Below are 15824 nucleotides of genomic sequence, written 5' to 3'. Positions count from 1 at the left end.
AGCAAAGTTCTTAACCCAAGGTAGGTACTATTTCTGGGTTAGCGGAGTCTGTAACCTGAAGTGTCTGTAACCTGAAGCGTCTGTAACCCAAGGTACCACTGTATACTGTTGAGCTCATGCCCTGTTTGTGGGCTTCCCATAAGCAATTGGTGAGCCACACTGGGAATTGGATGCTAGGCTAGATGGTTCCAAGCAGGGCTTTTTACTTCCCAAATTTAATTCCCCTCCCCTAAAGTATTTTTAACTGCTTTGTTGAGGCGGGGGGGGGGGTGTCCAATTTCTCAAAATGCTGTTGTTGTTTAGTAATTTAGTCATGTCCGACTCTTCATGACCCCACGGACCAGAGCACGTCAGGCACTCCTGTCTTCTACTGCCTCCCGCAGTTTAAAATGCTACTGAATTAAAAAATTCATCAGGAACATTGAGTGGATGGCAATGCAGAATTAGATAAGCTCGGCCGTTTTCTAGTTTTAATTAGCATTTCTCAAGAACTGTCCCACTGAAGGGTGTGAGAAGAGAGGTACATGCATGTTTTATTGCTTTGTAAACGAGGAGATAAAATAAAACCACAAACCCACATCGTAATCCAAACCAAGTTCTGAATTCAGCTAATGGGTTTTTCACATCAGATCAAAACCAAAGCTAAAATTCTTATTTCATCTCAAAATGCAAATGCTTTGAGTTTTGTTTACTCGTTGTAAGGCACTATATTTTTTAAGTAGTAACACCACTTCAAAGACTCCTGGGAACAGTAAGTTTATTAAGAGTGCTCAGAGTTGTTAAGCAGCCCTCATTCTCCTCACAAAGCTACAATTCTCAGTAGCGTTGCCACACATCCAGAATTTCCCAGATATAGCCAGAATTTGTCCGCCAAAAATGGCTCAACAACTTTTGTGTCTGGATTTCCACTTTTTGAAATATGGCAACCCTAGTTTAATAGTCAGTCCCACTTCCCAGAGAACTCTGGGAATTGTAGCTCTGTGAGGGGAATAAGAGTGTCCTGAAAACTCTCAGTACCCTTAATTCCCAAGGGTGTATTATAGGATGTTTTGTAGCAAGTTATGCCTGTTTACAGTGCTATGCTACTGCTTTAAAAGTATATTGCAGATGGGGCCTAAGTCAAACACATTAAAAGATCTTGTAGTATTGAGGGCATTTCAAAGTGCCCTATTTACCGGAAGACCCACATCCCTTAATATGTTAAATCTACTGTTGTTGACCATAATAACTGTACTGTAAAATGCCTTCTTGGAGACTGAGTAAAAAGCAGTGTCTGGTTTGGTAGTGTTAGAAAAAAACGAGACATTAACAAGAGGCATTAGTTAATATCTTAGGGCCAAATTAAATGTGGAAGCTAGTACAAGAAGCACTATCAGGGTAAGTACATCATATGGCAAGCATAACATTTAAAAGGCTTTCCCTTATGTGCCAACTGATAGGAATGCAGGGCTTGAAGCCAGAGTGCTATGGACCAGGCAGGCAGAAGTTGTTCTAGAATTCCTATTGATGTGAAAATATGAAACTCTGCCTAGGAGTTAAAATTCAGGAGATTAATCTTGACACCTTGGACCCGAAACTTAGAAGCACATATCACCGTATTAGGACATTTCCCAACATTTACATACCTCCCGGCTTTTCTAAAGGGCATGTCTGTGTTTAATAAAAAGGCTTCCTCACCTTTCCTCATCCAAAACCCATTTTCCTCACACATTCCAATGAATCCCAGGCAGACAGATTAACTGCAGACAAAAAGAATTGCTACATGGGGTCTTTACTTTATTGAAACAAAAGCAACAGGTTACATAGTTAAATAGAAACAATTGCTATAGGGGGAATGCTACTTCAGAAGCTGTCTGGAAGATCTGTCAGGGAGCTTCAATTTCTCCTAGGAAAACAGCAGAGATGGAATCATAATAGAATGCTAACATTTCATGATGGCAAGAAAAGATTATACAGGAGGTTGAATCATCCAGAACTGCCCAAGTCCATCCAGATGTTCCTCACCTTTAGGCTGTCGGGAAACTCAAGCGTATTTCGATTCCTTTTGTAAATACAGTGGTACCTCGGGTTACATACGCTTCAGGTTACAGCCTCCTCTAACCCAGAAATAGTGTTTCAGGTTAAGAACTTTGCTTCAGGATGAGAACAGAAATTGTGCTCCGGCAGCACGACAGCAGCAGGAGGCCCCATTAGCTAAAGTGGTGCTTCAGGTTAAGAACAGTTTCAGGTTAAGTACAGACTACCGGAACGAATTAAGTACTTAACCCGAGGTACCACTGTATAGAATAGCAAAATAGCTTATGTTGACATCATACAGAACACCGACATTCCATAAAGGTGGGAAGGATTCTATTAAACCGACAGGGGATTGAATCAAACAGCCAGGGAGGCCACTCAACCATTGAATTTCCCACCCTTTAAAAATACCGGGAAATTCAAATGCTTCTCAAACATTCCTTTGTAAATGCAAGTGTCTTCAATTACTGTCTTTTCTAGACTGGATTATCAGATACGTTCTTTAATAAATCCCAGAAACGTTCTTAACTGTGTTAAGAAGAGGCAATTACCATATTTTTCTGTATATAAGACTATATTTCCCCCCAAATTTTTGAAGTTTAAAATAAGGGATCGTCTTATACACAGCATTTTCTTAATTTTGGATTTAAAAAATAGGGGTCGTCTTATACATGGGGCGTCGTATACACGGAAAAATTCGGTAATTGTTTCAAGATGTTTACATGCATTAAGAGGCAGGGGTGGCTCCCTGTCTGTAAAAAGTATTAAAAAGTGTGTGCCTTTCACATGGAGCTACCTTTCTTTTCCTCTAAGACTGGTACTACTAGTTGTCAATAAAAGATCTCAGTTAAGGGACTTTTGCTTTAACCTGGGAAAGAGCCACAGGCAGTTAATTTTCCCATGACACTATGGATCCATGTCTTGGTGAAGAGTAAGGATAGGGGAGCAATTAAATTCAGTTCCTGGTTAAACCTACCTAATTCAGAATTTCCAAAATAATGCACAAATCAAAACACAGCCATCTTTCGAAATTCACATTTCTCCAAGTTTTGTAGCACAGTTCTCTGGCCAAGCAAGTCAAGTAATGCAATATAACAGGGGAAAGGATGCGCTAACATTTCATTCAAATAGTAAAAATAAGAAAAATGCTTGGGAATATATTGATATTGCCTTCAGAATGTGTATATTAGGAAAAAGTCACACCAATGAATTTTCATGAGAACTTTAAAAATAATAATAATCAGAAAGCTGGTGTTGAAATGTGGAGAACTGAATTTAAGATTAGATAAATGAGGAACTGAGGAAAACAGAGTTGTCCCTCCCCAGTTAAGTGTCAACGATAGGCATTGCTTATAGCAGAGGTGGGTAGCTTGTGCTGTGGCCCTCCAGATGTTGTAGGACACCAGAGTCCTTCAGCTCCAGTCACTATGACCAATGGTCAGGAGTAATGAGAGCTGTGGTCCAGCAACGTCCAGAGATGTATCCCACCCATGGCTTATATGAATAAGTACTTCTCAAGATCTTCCACATGGTGGCTGTCCTATTTAAACTCCTTGGCTGACATTGTTGATTGACTGATTTCCTGCAAGGAGCTCAAAGTGGCATACTGTGGTACCTCAGGTTAAGTACTTAATTTGTTCTGGAGGTCCGTACTTAACCTGAAACTGTTCTTAACCTGAAGCACCACTTTAGCTAATGGGACCTCCTGCTGCTGCCGCCACGCCGGAGCACGATTTCTGTTCTCATCCTGAAGCAAAGTTCTTAACCTGAAGCACTATTTCTGGGTTAGCAGAGTCTGTAACCTGAAGTGTATGTAACCTGAAGCGTATGTAACCTGAGGTACCACTGTATATGGTTCTCCTTCTCTCAATTTTTCCCCTCATAACAATTCTGTGAGATAAATTAGGCTGAGAGGCAGTAACTGGCCCAAGCTCACCCAGCGGACTTTATGACCAAGTGGGGATTTGAACCCTGGTCTCCCAGGTCCTAGTCAGCACCTTTACATCACCTCAGGTACTTGGGATACAAGTTCTGGAGTTTTTCTAGGAAAAACCAGCTTATGGCCTGAATTCCATTCTGCTATACATTGCATGGAATGTGCTTCTAATTCTATAGAACAGCCTTTTGACTCTTGAGACATCGCTGAGGAATTTTTATAAGTTAAATCTCAGTTCCTTGTCTCCAGTTTCAGTCACATAATGCTGGGACAGATGGTTTTAATTAAGCTATTCAAAGAAATATTAAGAAACAGGGCGATCTAACAACAACAAATGCACACACAGAGAGAGATTTGCTTTACCACATTTTTATCTTTAACAAACTTCATTATCCCAGTGTCAAAACAGTACCAGCCACACAAAAGTCGGAAGTATCAGCAGACCTGGGGAAATCACACAGTTGGAAAGAAATGCAATAAATCTTTAGGAGGAAAAATGACAGGGCAATGAAAATGCTAACTTGCTGCTGGAGGGAAGGATGATGGGAGTTGTAGTCCAAAAGCTATGCATCCCTATCTTGCAGTCTGTTACATTACCTGAAATCAGAGAGTTTGCCCTGGTTTACCTTCCATATTGCTCTTGTGAAGGATTAAAGAAAGGGGTCATAACTAACCAAACACTGGCAGCACATATGCTACTTGATACAAGCAGTATCCTAATAAAAAAACTCCATCATTCTGTTAATGTAAACAGAAAGCTAAAGTATGTTTTCAAGTTTGAAGGCACATTCGTTGCATTCCTAAGCTTTTGTTTCCAGTGAATGTGTATTCAAGCCATTTCCATCCCAAACAGAATGTCTGCCTGTCTTCACATTTAGCCAGCTCTGCATGGAAGTATTTAATACCACCAACTTAATCAGGCATGAGTTTGGATCTACATGCAATTTCTGCTTTGTATATAATATAAGGATTAATAAATGGTCTGGTCTGCGCTGTACTTAGCACTTCATACATTTGTTTCCACAAAATATCTTGTATTTTTAAACACTTGAAAGCAATTCCCTCTAATACATACACACTCCTCATAATAAATCTATTATGGTTAACTGTAAATCTCTAGACAGTCTATTGCTCTTGACATGCTTCCTTTGAAATTGTTAGCATTTCACTTATTCAGAGGAACCTGTGTGAGCAGTGGGGTAGCGTGGGGAGTGCAGGGGAGGGCCGGCCCCGGGTGCTGACAACCCACGCTACGCCACTGTGTGTGAGTGTTCCCATGGCAGAGCTAAGCTTAGCTCATAGTAAGGAAAATCATTGCATCATCAACCACAAAGAAATGATTTTCCTCAGATGTGGATAAATTATCCTGTTTCAGGGACAGACCTGGAATAAACCAATACACACACACACACATCGGAAGTCTGACAATTTGTTCTTGCACAGCTTGGCCAGGTGTTTATTTTTCCTATGACACAGAATCAGGGGGAAATTAACTTATTTTTATCAAATCAAATACTGCTCCATTTTTGGAACTGTGCAGAAAGAGGATGGGCACTTTTAAAAGGCAGGAAACAAATAAGGAGGAAACTCTCAGATGAGGTAGAAGAATGGGGGAGCTTCAGGAGACATAAAATGAGGTTGGGGTCATAGATGGTTGGTTGACTGTATTGGACCATAGATCTGTGTTTCATGCAAATCTCTGGAGAACAAAGGGGACAGAATCTGAGTTCAGTGTTGACTAATCCCCAATCCCGAGGGTCTTTGAAGTGTAAACTGAAATTATTTAACCTGACAATTTCCATGAGGCCTAATTTAACTGACAGCTCCTTACTTGCATGGCGAGGGAAGATGTAGCAGTGGTTGGCAGTTAAGAATTAAGAAATCTCTTCATCACAATTACACTCTAACAGGAATTTCTGTCAATCTAGAACACATGTAGAAGAGTAGCCAACAGTAATCAATGTGAGGGGTGGTGGAATAGCCCAGTGTAAATGTCCTATCTGGATTTTATAAAATATTGTGGAATTTACAAAATGAAGTGTCATTGGAAATTATGGAATTTCTCGGCTTTAGATAATGTGAACCAGCATTCAGTGAGTCACGTTTGTCAAAATGGCCTAGCAAAGAATGAGGGTGTTGAGAATGCTGAGTTCTAATCTGTGAAGCAGATGCTGTCTAAATCTTGTTTATATTTTCATTTACATTTTCATGATTCTGTATTCTGTGGATAGAAAGTCAGCTAATACTGTTTTCACTCATGTAAAAGAGATTGATTCAATACTACTTATTCATGTTTATTATTACTACTACTACAGTAAACCTCTGCCATGAAAATAAGCAAAAGAAGAAGTATCACAACCCAGAGGGATAGAACAAATCAAACCACTGTGAAAGAGCTTCCACAGTCAAAAAATTATTTACTTTGACCTGCAAGACAGCTAGAGTTCAACCACCCTTGACAGCACCTCATGAAATGCAATAGAAATTGAAATTATGCTTCCTGACCATGCAATAGATGATATTAAACGTGGTCAGACCAGTATCCATATGAGGGCACAGCCACTGCTATAATAATCCTAACAATATGAAATATGATAGATATCTTCATTCTTCATATGACTTGGGGATATGTGGCAAAGGCCTCACTAAAGAGCGGAAGAGCATTTTACACACAGAGAGAGGGGGGTGCAGGGAGGAGACACACACAGAGAGAGAGTGGAACTGGATATTCTGTGCCTGCTCAGACAACAGAAGGGAAGAGAAGTTTTACAAGTTTTAAGGCTGCAATTCAGCAAAGTTAATCACAACTAAATCACACCGAAAGCAATGGAATAAGACTTTGTCATGACTAACAACAGGCACGATCACTACTTGTTTCTAGTGCCATATACGCCAACTTTGCTTGCACTCAGTAGTGCCTGTCAGGGGTGACAACTTGAATAAAATATTGTGGGGGCCCAAATAAGCCCTGCCCCAGATAATCGATCACATGACCTAGTGCACACACCCCATTTGAATGGGAATGCCCATCAACTTTGTGGGGTCCTGGCCCCCTCAAATACTGTGGGGGCCAAAGCCCTCACAGCCCCTAGGAGTTGACTCCTATGGTGCCTGTCATTCTCAGCACTTATCCGTAAACAGACCCCTGTGTTGCAATATAGACAAGCTGAACAATATAACACAACACGATGGCCAATAACAATGGCACTAAACACTATTTATAGACTAATACAAATGATCAGAAATTGCAACCAAAGTCTCTGAATCTTCTTCACCAGGCAAGGTAGAATAATTCAAAAGTTTGATATATACATAATCTGTCACAATTATCTCTGCAACAGAGTTTCCGGATAACCAATCTGTTTCATTCAATGCTTCATCAGCCAATCATGATCAATTCTTCATCAGCCAGACTTGTAAGAATTGATATGATGCAGTTCAATTTCTTAACAAGCCAGTCTTACATGTAAGCAATTATAAACGCTGTAGAAAATATACTCTGGATCAGTGCTCATATGATACTGTAGTCACTGATCAGCACTTAGCCTTAGACAGCAACACTATGATAAACTCCTTCCTTCTCTATTTAAGTTAAATATTTATGTTGCATTGTGTTCCTATATTGAGTAATTAAATCATTTGCCTTGACAGATGGCAAGATGCATTTGACAATTCTCCATGGATACCTCACAGGCCAAACTGTTCCCCAGCCTTGTGGTGAGGGCAACAGGTAGCAACAGAAATGGACTTGGATGAAACCAACCAGCAAGTGTTGGGGCAATCAGGCAGGACGCTAAAGTGCTGATTTTAAGGGTTGTAGAAATTGTTGTTCACCACTACCACGTCATAGGACAGTGTTTGCAGCCTGGGTTACAGCTAGGGATGCAAAAAAGGGACCAACTTCTATTCATATTCATTGCATGCAGCAATGCTCCCTTACTGCTGGAGTTTCGCTTCTAGCAAAAACAACATTGTTCACCTCACTGTCCACAAGCCTTTATGCAAATAATTATGTAATTAAGCCGCCATGACACTACTCCACACTATTCATTTTAATGTAAAGGAAACACAATGCAAATTGGAGGAGGAGACCTTAATTATGTATTATTATATATTGTATTATTAGCGGGAAGGGAAACGGCATTTCCGTGTGCTGCGCTGGTGCCGGCTCGCCAGAGCAGCTTCATCACGCTGGCCACGTGACCCGGAAGTGTCTGCAGACAGCGCTGGCTCCCGGCCTCTTAAGTGAGATGGGCGCACAACCCTAGAGTCGGACACGACTGGCCCGTATGGGCAGGGGTACCTTTACCTTTACCTTTTTATATATCGTTTACAGATGAAATAAGAGCGAATGCCTATTCTATTCATAGGATTGATTTCCATTCTGGACACAGGATGAATATGCAAACTATTGCAATTTCTGCTCTCATTTGTGTTTTCTTTGGAATACTTTGACAGTAAGCAAATGAATAAACAGGGAGGCCATCTATATAGCTGCCCATTTAAGTGAATGGGCTGCCACTGCCATAAATGAATGCCACTGCCATATTCCACCCCCCACTCCATGAAAAAAAAGCTCAACAACTGTGTCCAGATTTTCACTTTTGGGAATATGGCAACCCTAATTCAAGGAAAGACTGAGGGCACAAGGAGAAGGGGATGACAGAAGATGAGGTGGTTGGACAGTGTTCTCGAAGCTACCAGCATGAGTTTGACCAAACTGCGGGAGGCAGTGGAAGACAGTGGAAGCTTGACCAAACTCCGGGAGGCAGCGGGAGGCAGTGGAAGACAAAGCCTGGCGTGCTCTGGTCCATGGGGTCACGAAGAGTCGGACACGACTAAACGACTAAACAACAACAACAATTCAAGTGAATGACCTTAGGGCCAAACAAGAGTACAGTGGTACCTTGGGTTACATACGCTTCAGGTTACATAAGCTTCAGGTTACAGACTCCGCTAACCCAGAAATAGTGCTTCAGGTTAAGAACTTTGCTTCAGGATGAGAACAGAAATCATGTTCTGGCGGTGCAGCGGCAGCAGCAGGAGACCCCATTAACTAAAGTGGTGCTTCGGGTTAAAAACAGTTTCAGGTTAAGAACAGACCTCCAGAACGAATTAAGTACTTAACCTGAGGTACCAATGTATATCTTAAGTGTATGATCAGATTTATTTATTTTTTAAAAAAATCAAGTATTTTTTGAGGTTGAGATGCTTTCTTCTTCTGAACTTCTTCTTCCACTATGGTGCCCTCTCTATGGAGCCATCTTTAACACCTGCTGAAAACTCCTTTACACTCCCATGTCTTTGCTGACAGTTAATACCAGTGTCTTCTTAATCTGTTTGTTTTGGATTTACTGTTTGTATATTATTATATTATTATATCATATTATATTATATTATATTATATTATATTATATTATATTATAGTCACAAGCCTACTACCACATAGATGTATAGCTTCCCATATTGATTTTGAACTTCTTTCCTTTGCAGCTGTAATTATAATGATAATCACAACAAATGTTCTTGCTTTTAAATCACTTGCTTTTTACACAGTTTAATACTGAATTTTCCCAAGCATGGACATCCAAACATTGATGGCTATAAATCTTATATTTTGAACCCATTCCACCTCTAGCCATGTGAAATAACTTTGGGGTCCCAAATCAGATTAAGAAGCCTGAGCCAAGCTCTGCTAATTAGGTGTGCTGTCAAGGTTCAAGGAATCCTATCCTTCCCCCAGAGAGACAAAGGAATGTAGTTCTTATTTCAATGATGGTAAAGCCCAATGAGTAAAGCCCAAACCCCCTCTGTCTCTCTTATCCTATGTCACCCCTGTGCTGGCTTTCTGCCTCTGAGCTTTCTGTTCTACTACTCTCACTGCACGCCTGGTCCTGGGAGAGGGGGGCTCAGAAATGCTCTCCAAAGACACTGAGTCTGTCAGCTGGTGTTTCTTCTTCCTGCTGTTCCTCTCCCAATATTTACCGTCTGCAGCCTCTGAACTATGTCCTTCTGCAAACCACTGTTCTAAATCTATACTGTCCTCCTGATCTCGGGAAGGTTCAGGAGAAGGGATGGCAGCAGAGGTGGAGCTAGCTGCTCTGGCACTGGAGGTGAGCGGCGAGCATCCCAGGGGGCAGCGTGACAATGTCATCCCCCTCAGGGATGACATCCAGGGCAGGCTGCACCTACCACACACCCCTTCCTCCACCAGTGGGCGGCAGCCCCCACCATTCCTCCTCAGTCCAGCCCCTGACATGTGCCAGGGCTCACCCATTTTGCTTGTCTGGTTATTTTGGCCAAGCTATACCCATCTGCCCTACATGTTGTCATCTCTGGTGTCAGGTGTGGTGCAGGGAAAGACCTGACTCAGCCAATGTGGTGTTTGCAGGTATCTGCACAGCTAGTTGTCAGGTCTTGTGAATTCCCATGTAAAGCTCTCCCCAAGACCCCGCTATAGTAGAACGTCGACTTACGTTTGTTGGAAAATTCCATTCCACCTTTAGTTGCAGACATGGAACTGTTGCATGTCCCATGTCTGTTTACATACCAGCACAGCTTGCTGGCAACATCCGTTGTGTGTATAGCTTTTGCTTTTCTCTGTCTCTCTGAGGAGAAGAAAGGGAGACAACATGTTTTATTTGTCCTGATTTATGCTTAATAATTCTTTAGCTGTTAGTATGTTTCCACAAGCCTCACGCCTGTTCTGTTTGTGCAGTATGCTCTGCTAATATATTGTGCCCTGGCTTTGAAGCCTGGGTCACTGATTTATGTCACACCAGAGATCGGGGGATCGTCACAGCTGGAAGGGCATGATCCAGCTGGGGGCTAGCCAGCTGGCATCCTGACCCCCAGAGGATGCCGACAACGTAAACTTCGGGTTACGAAAGTGGCAAACCCAGAAGTATTTTTCCAGGTTTTGCTACTCACGCATGCGCATAAGCACTCTATGCGCAGCGCACATGCACAGAACAGGCACCTCCAGTTACGGAAACCTTGGGATCCGACCGGAGCTCTGGAACAGATCCCATCCACAACTGGAGGTACCACTGTATAGTGATTAAAAGTTAGCACAGTGACGTATGTTAAATGTTGCACTTTTTAAAAAACAAAAGTAAAAGATTTTCCATCTTAACAGAATATTAACTAGATCAATCAGAATTTCCCTTAGATGTTGTTTCCCTCTGACTTCCACTTATTTGTTCCCAATGACACACCACATGGACATCAAATTATCTGCCCGCTGAGCATCTATCAAAGAGCTAAGTTCGGTCCCTCTGGTAGAAAGTAACTTTGTAAGGTTGATTCCAACAGGAAACATAATAGATTTATGTCCAATAGTAACAAACAGGTGCATCTGCAGCAAGTGCAATTTGGGTTCTTCTTCAGGTTTTGTCTGACACCAGCTAGCAATTTTTGATGGAACTTCTGATAAATGTAGCATTTGTAGCTTTAAGAGGTTAATTATCAAAATAGTTCCATCCTGCCTAGTCAAGCGTGAAACCTATAGGAAGGAAATTGAATCAAAATGTGCAGAGCAGGGATGTTGATAGATTCTTTAAAAAAAAAACTGCAGGATTTATTGTTTAAAGAATTATCCGTCCTTTTTATGGTGGTCACCAGACAAGATTTAGCTCAAAATTTGCTAATTTGACACTGAAGGCATGGTACAAGAAAATCTGGAACATTGAGTTCATGGAAAAAACACTAATAAATAAATAAATGCCCCAAACAAAGACAATTTTGAGGAACATTTTTATTCATCACATCAGAAACAAGAGCAAGACAAGGACTCTGCCATCAACTGTTGGCAATCTCTGGAGTATCTGCTGAGACAATGAACATGCTATTACTTAATGCCTACATCTGATCTCAATATTGACACATGATTTGTTAAATAGCTTAACCTCTATGTGAATGATACACACACACACACACACACACACACACAGGGAATGGATGGGGAGGAGAAAGGCAGGAATAGGGAGTTTTTTTGAGTTAGACAGTTTTTCTGCATTTAATTACTGTTTTTAATTACGGGGTTGCTTCAATGGGATTGTTTTATTGCATATTTCACATATGGATGTTTACATTATAATGTTTGCATGTTTGTTTTTCATCCTTATAAGCCACTAAGAAGCCTGGGTTGGGATTAAGTGGCATATAAATTAATAACTAATAATTGTAACAGGCTAATCAACAGCAAGAAACAGAGTAAAGATGAGATAGAAGCAACAAGAGAGGGCTAAGGACAGAGTTGGGGAAATCAATTCAGTTCACATTTAAAGGCAAACCTACCCAATTCACACTTTTTGAAACAACACAGCCATCCTTCAAAACTTTGCCTGGATTTTGCAGTGCAGTTCTCAGGCCAGGCTACATCTAGAAAAATGCACAAACTAAGACAAAGTGTGCATAGAAGTGCATTTATTAGTGAAAATAACACACACACACACAAATGCATTATATCAGAGCAAAATGCATTTGCAAATAAGTGTATATCCGGCAAAAATTGCATGGGAAAATGTATGCATTTGGAGGAATTCGCTAAAATACTGATGAGTTTTCATGGGGACTTTTCCCAAAAATGCAAACTGAGGTTGAAATATGGACAGGTGAAGCCGAGATTGGAAAAATGGGAAACCCAAACTGACAAATTCACTATCCCTAGTGGGGGGCTAGCTAGAGACATTGTGGGGATTCATATGTCTCTGTCTCGCTGATGAGGGCTGGCAGCTCTACTGCCTGCTAGGAGGGCTGTGCTGTTTGCTTTCCCCAATGCTCTGCTGGTGTACTTGGAAATAAACCACATATTTCAAAAACAAGTCTCCAGTGATCTCTCCTGCAAAAAGAAAGCCAAACCCCGGAGCTTCTCACCGCCTGGGGGCTGCAGAGAGCATGTAACAATATTGTGTGGTGTTTTGTTCTTGTTTTTTTTAGATTTTCCTCATCTTAAATGCCATTCCTCATGTGAAAGATGTGCTGCGGATGGCTACAGTGCTATAGGCATACAGACACCTTTTGATGCTGAACACTAACGCTTCAAAGAGCCACCATCACAGACCCACACTGTCCTTTAGTTCTAAATTTTAATCTGGTGGCCTTAGAGAATATATTGGTCTATTTGATGCCAGTTCTGTGCATTTTCAATGTTCTCTGTGCTATATATTCTCCCTTGAGTTTGTTTGTACCCTCTTTGCAAAAACAGTCTGGCATACTTGCTTACATTATGCATTTTACTAGCACTGGCCCCATGAACTGAGACCTCTATATTCGTCAATCTAAACCATACCACTGACCTCTAATGCTTATGGGAGATGAAGAAGGAAGTTGTCCATCAGCTGTCTGTAGTCTAGAGGCTCTGTTAATGATGGAGAAACAAAATGGACTTTTTTTTTAGTAAATAAAAATAGCATCCAGCAGTAGGAACATATTTCCTGTTCGCTGTGGGAAATGTAATTATAGGTGACGCATTAACCTTGGTTTATTTCCATTTACTTTTGTATCATTAAATGCAGTTGGGCAGTTTTGTAGTTTTGTACCTTCCAATTTAAAGTTTTCAGCAGAAGCTCTCTCCCTGAGAAATAAAATTTAGCTTGCTTTGGGCTGTTAGCATCCCTGTGACGAGGAGGTTTTATATTCTCCCTGCTTTTAAAGAAAATCAGCAGAAGGCAGTATAGTTACTTGCTGTGTATGTCCCCATTCACTCTTCATTTAAGGTGCGATATCACCTGTCTTCAGGCAAAGGGACAATCATATGGATTGCTGGTGCCAGAAGCAACCCATTAAGGTCTAATACTAATTTATAATAATTGATTATTTATACCCCGCCCATCTGGCTGGGTTTCCCAGTTGAAGAAAGGGGAAACAGAAAGTTGAGAAGGTAGGAAATTATTATTTATGCATCATTATATACTTATCCCACCTTTCTGCCAAGGAGGTCAAGGTGGCATGTATGGTACTCCTCCCTGCACCCACTATTTTTAGTCTCACAACAACCCTGTGAGGTAGATTAGACTGAGAGGCTGCGACTGGCCTTGGGGCACCCAGTGAACTTTATGGCCAAGTGGGGATTTGAACAATGATCTCCCCAAATCCTGCTCCAGCATCCAAACCATGATGAGTGTTTTGCAAGCTCTGGGTCAGGGACCAACAATGAATTTGAGTCCACTTCCAGGTAGGCCTCAGCATCTCAGCCTGCCTCTTGGTTGTGCACTAGCCCTTTGATTTGAGAGAGGCTGGTACTGGGAAGCTCTCTGTCTACACAGTGCATAGGCACATGTAGGAACGGGGATTGATTCAAGAACAAGGTGAGAGTGAGTGTAATTCATGCTGCTATTGAGCTGTCCAAGCCATCAGGGTTCGGTCAGTCAACCAGCTACAAATCCACCTAACAGTTACATTATTCAACCCACATTTTACCAGCTTCCTCACAAGAATATCATGGGGGACTTTGTCAAAAGCCTTACTAAAATCAAGATACGCTATGTCCATAGCGTTTCCCTGATCCACTAAGTTTGTAATTCCATCCACAAAAATTAGAAAAGAAATCAGATTGGTCTGGCATGACTTATTTTTGAGAAACCCATGCTGGATCTTAGTATCACAGCATCCTTTTCTAAATGCTCACAGACTGACTGTTGAATTATCTGTTCTAGGACCTTTCCTGGTATTGATGTCACACTCCCCGGTTGGTAGTTACCTGGGTCTTCCTTTTTCCCCCTTTTGAAGATGGGAATAACATTTGCCCGCCTCCAGAAAATTAAAAAGGGGGAGGGAGAAAGGGATAAACTCTTCTGCCATTGTAAGACCCTTCTTTCTGAAACTACTGGGGAACCCCTGAAACAGCACCCAAACAGCAACCAGTGACTGGCATAGCATTCTAATCTATTCCTATGACTGGAATGTTAGACTAAAAGGAAGACAGGCAGCTGTGCATGACAACTCATAATTACGTTCATTGTAGGATCATCCCAAATATGAATGTAAGAAATAGTACTGTAAGTCAAACTGCAGATCTAAACTGCAAAGGGAACCAGTGGCCATGCATGAGGAGAGACAGGGGGGCATGTTTTGGGAGAAGCAGGTTAAAGTGTGATGATCAAACAGGCCTTCAGTTGCAAGTTGCCCCAAAGCACTGTGCACAACTCTACTTATTGCAATAAAAATGTAAGTTGCGGAATGGACAAAGCTGGAGTTGCTGCGCTTGGATGCACTGTAGAATACAAGGCACATCTCTATTCTTGAGAAGAAGAAGAAAAATCCCCAACAAATATTTGAGAAGGCAGGCGATTGTCAAAATTGAAGGATATTGCCAGCGGAAGTTCAAAGGGGTGGGTGGCACTCATCTTTATTTGTCTGCAGTGTCACATTGCTAAACTACCAATTTAAACAGAGAAGTGTTTCCACAGAGACGGAATCTGCTCTCACATTTTCTGAAGTAATTGACTAGGACATGTGTTTGAAGAAGTACATTAAAGACTTGTTGTGTCTGGAAGGGCTGACATCTAGGAATTAAGCTATTAGCTACTTCCTTCTCCTGCTACCCAAGAAGCTCAGTGATGCCAAAGTGTCAGGAACAGTTTACTAGTGTTACCCTCAAGAGGGTACACTTCGGAAAGGGAAAGGAAAAAAAGGGGGGACAATAAGCACCCAGCTGTTATATATTCAATGTTTTTATATGATTAATGTTGTAAAAATTGTAACTCCCTTTTGCAATTTTAATGAAGCTCTGTTCGGGAGGAACAGCTTGCAGCAGTTTCGCAGCTGTTTACATACTCATTACCCTGAGGTAGCTGTAGACTTCAGAAATTAAGCTTCCTTTCACCTTCACTTATGCTTTTGTAATCCCCATAAAGTCATTAGGCTGCAT

General features: G+C 41.3%; 1 long non-coding RNA gene across 3 annotated transcripts in view; it reads right to left on the bottom strand.

The window, feature by feature from the left end:
* Positions 1–1764: 1764 nt before the first annotated feature.
* The window catches only part of LOC309370011, a 41728-nt gene continuing 27668 nt past the window's right edge, over positions 1765–15824 (bottom strand). For all 3 annotated transcript variants that reach the window (XR_014168348.1, XR_014168349.1, XR_014168350.1), the window contains 2 exons: positions 10429–10560; positions 1765–1885 (listed from right to left, as the gene is read on the bottom strand). This is a non-coding gene — a long non-coding RNA (uncharacterized lncRNA). The remainder of the gene's footprint in view (positions 1886–10428; positions 10561–15824) is intronic.

This window comes from Podarcis melisellensis, assembly GCF_964234715.1.
Source record: "Podarcis melisellensis genome assembly, chromosome: 5".
Classification (NCBI taxonomy): Eukaryota; Metazoa; Chordata; class Lepidosauria; order Squamata; family Lacertidae; genus Podarcis; species Podarcis melisellensis.
The sequence above is the reverse complement of the archived record's forward strand: the minus strand, read 5'-3'. Positions and strand labels throughout refer to the sequence as shown.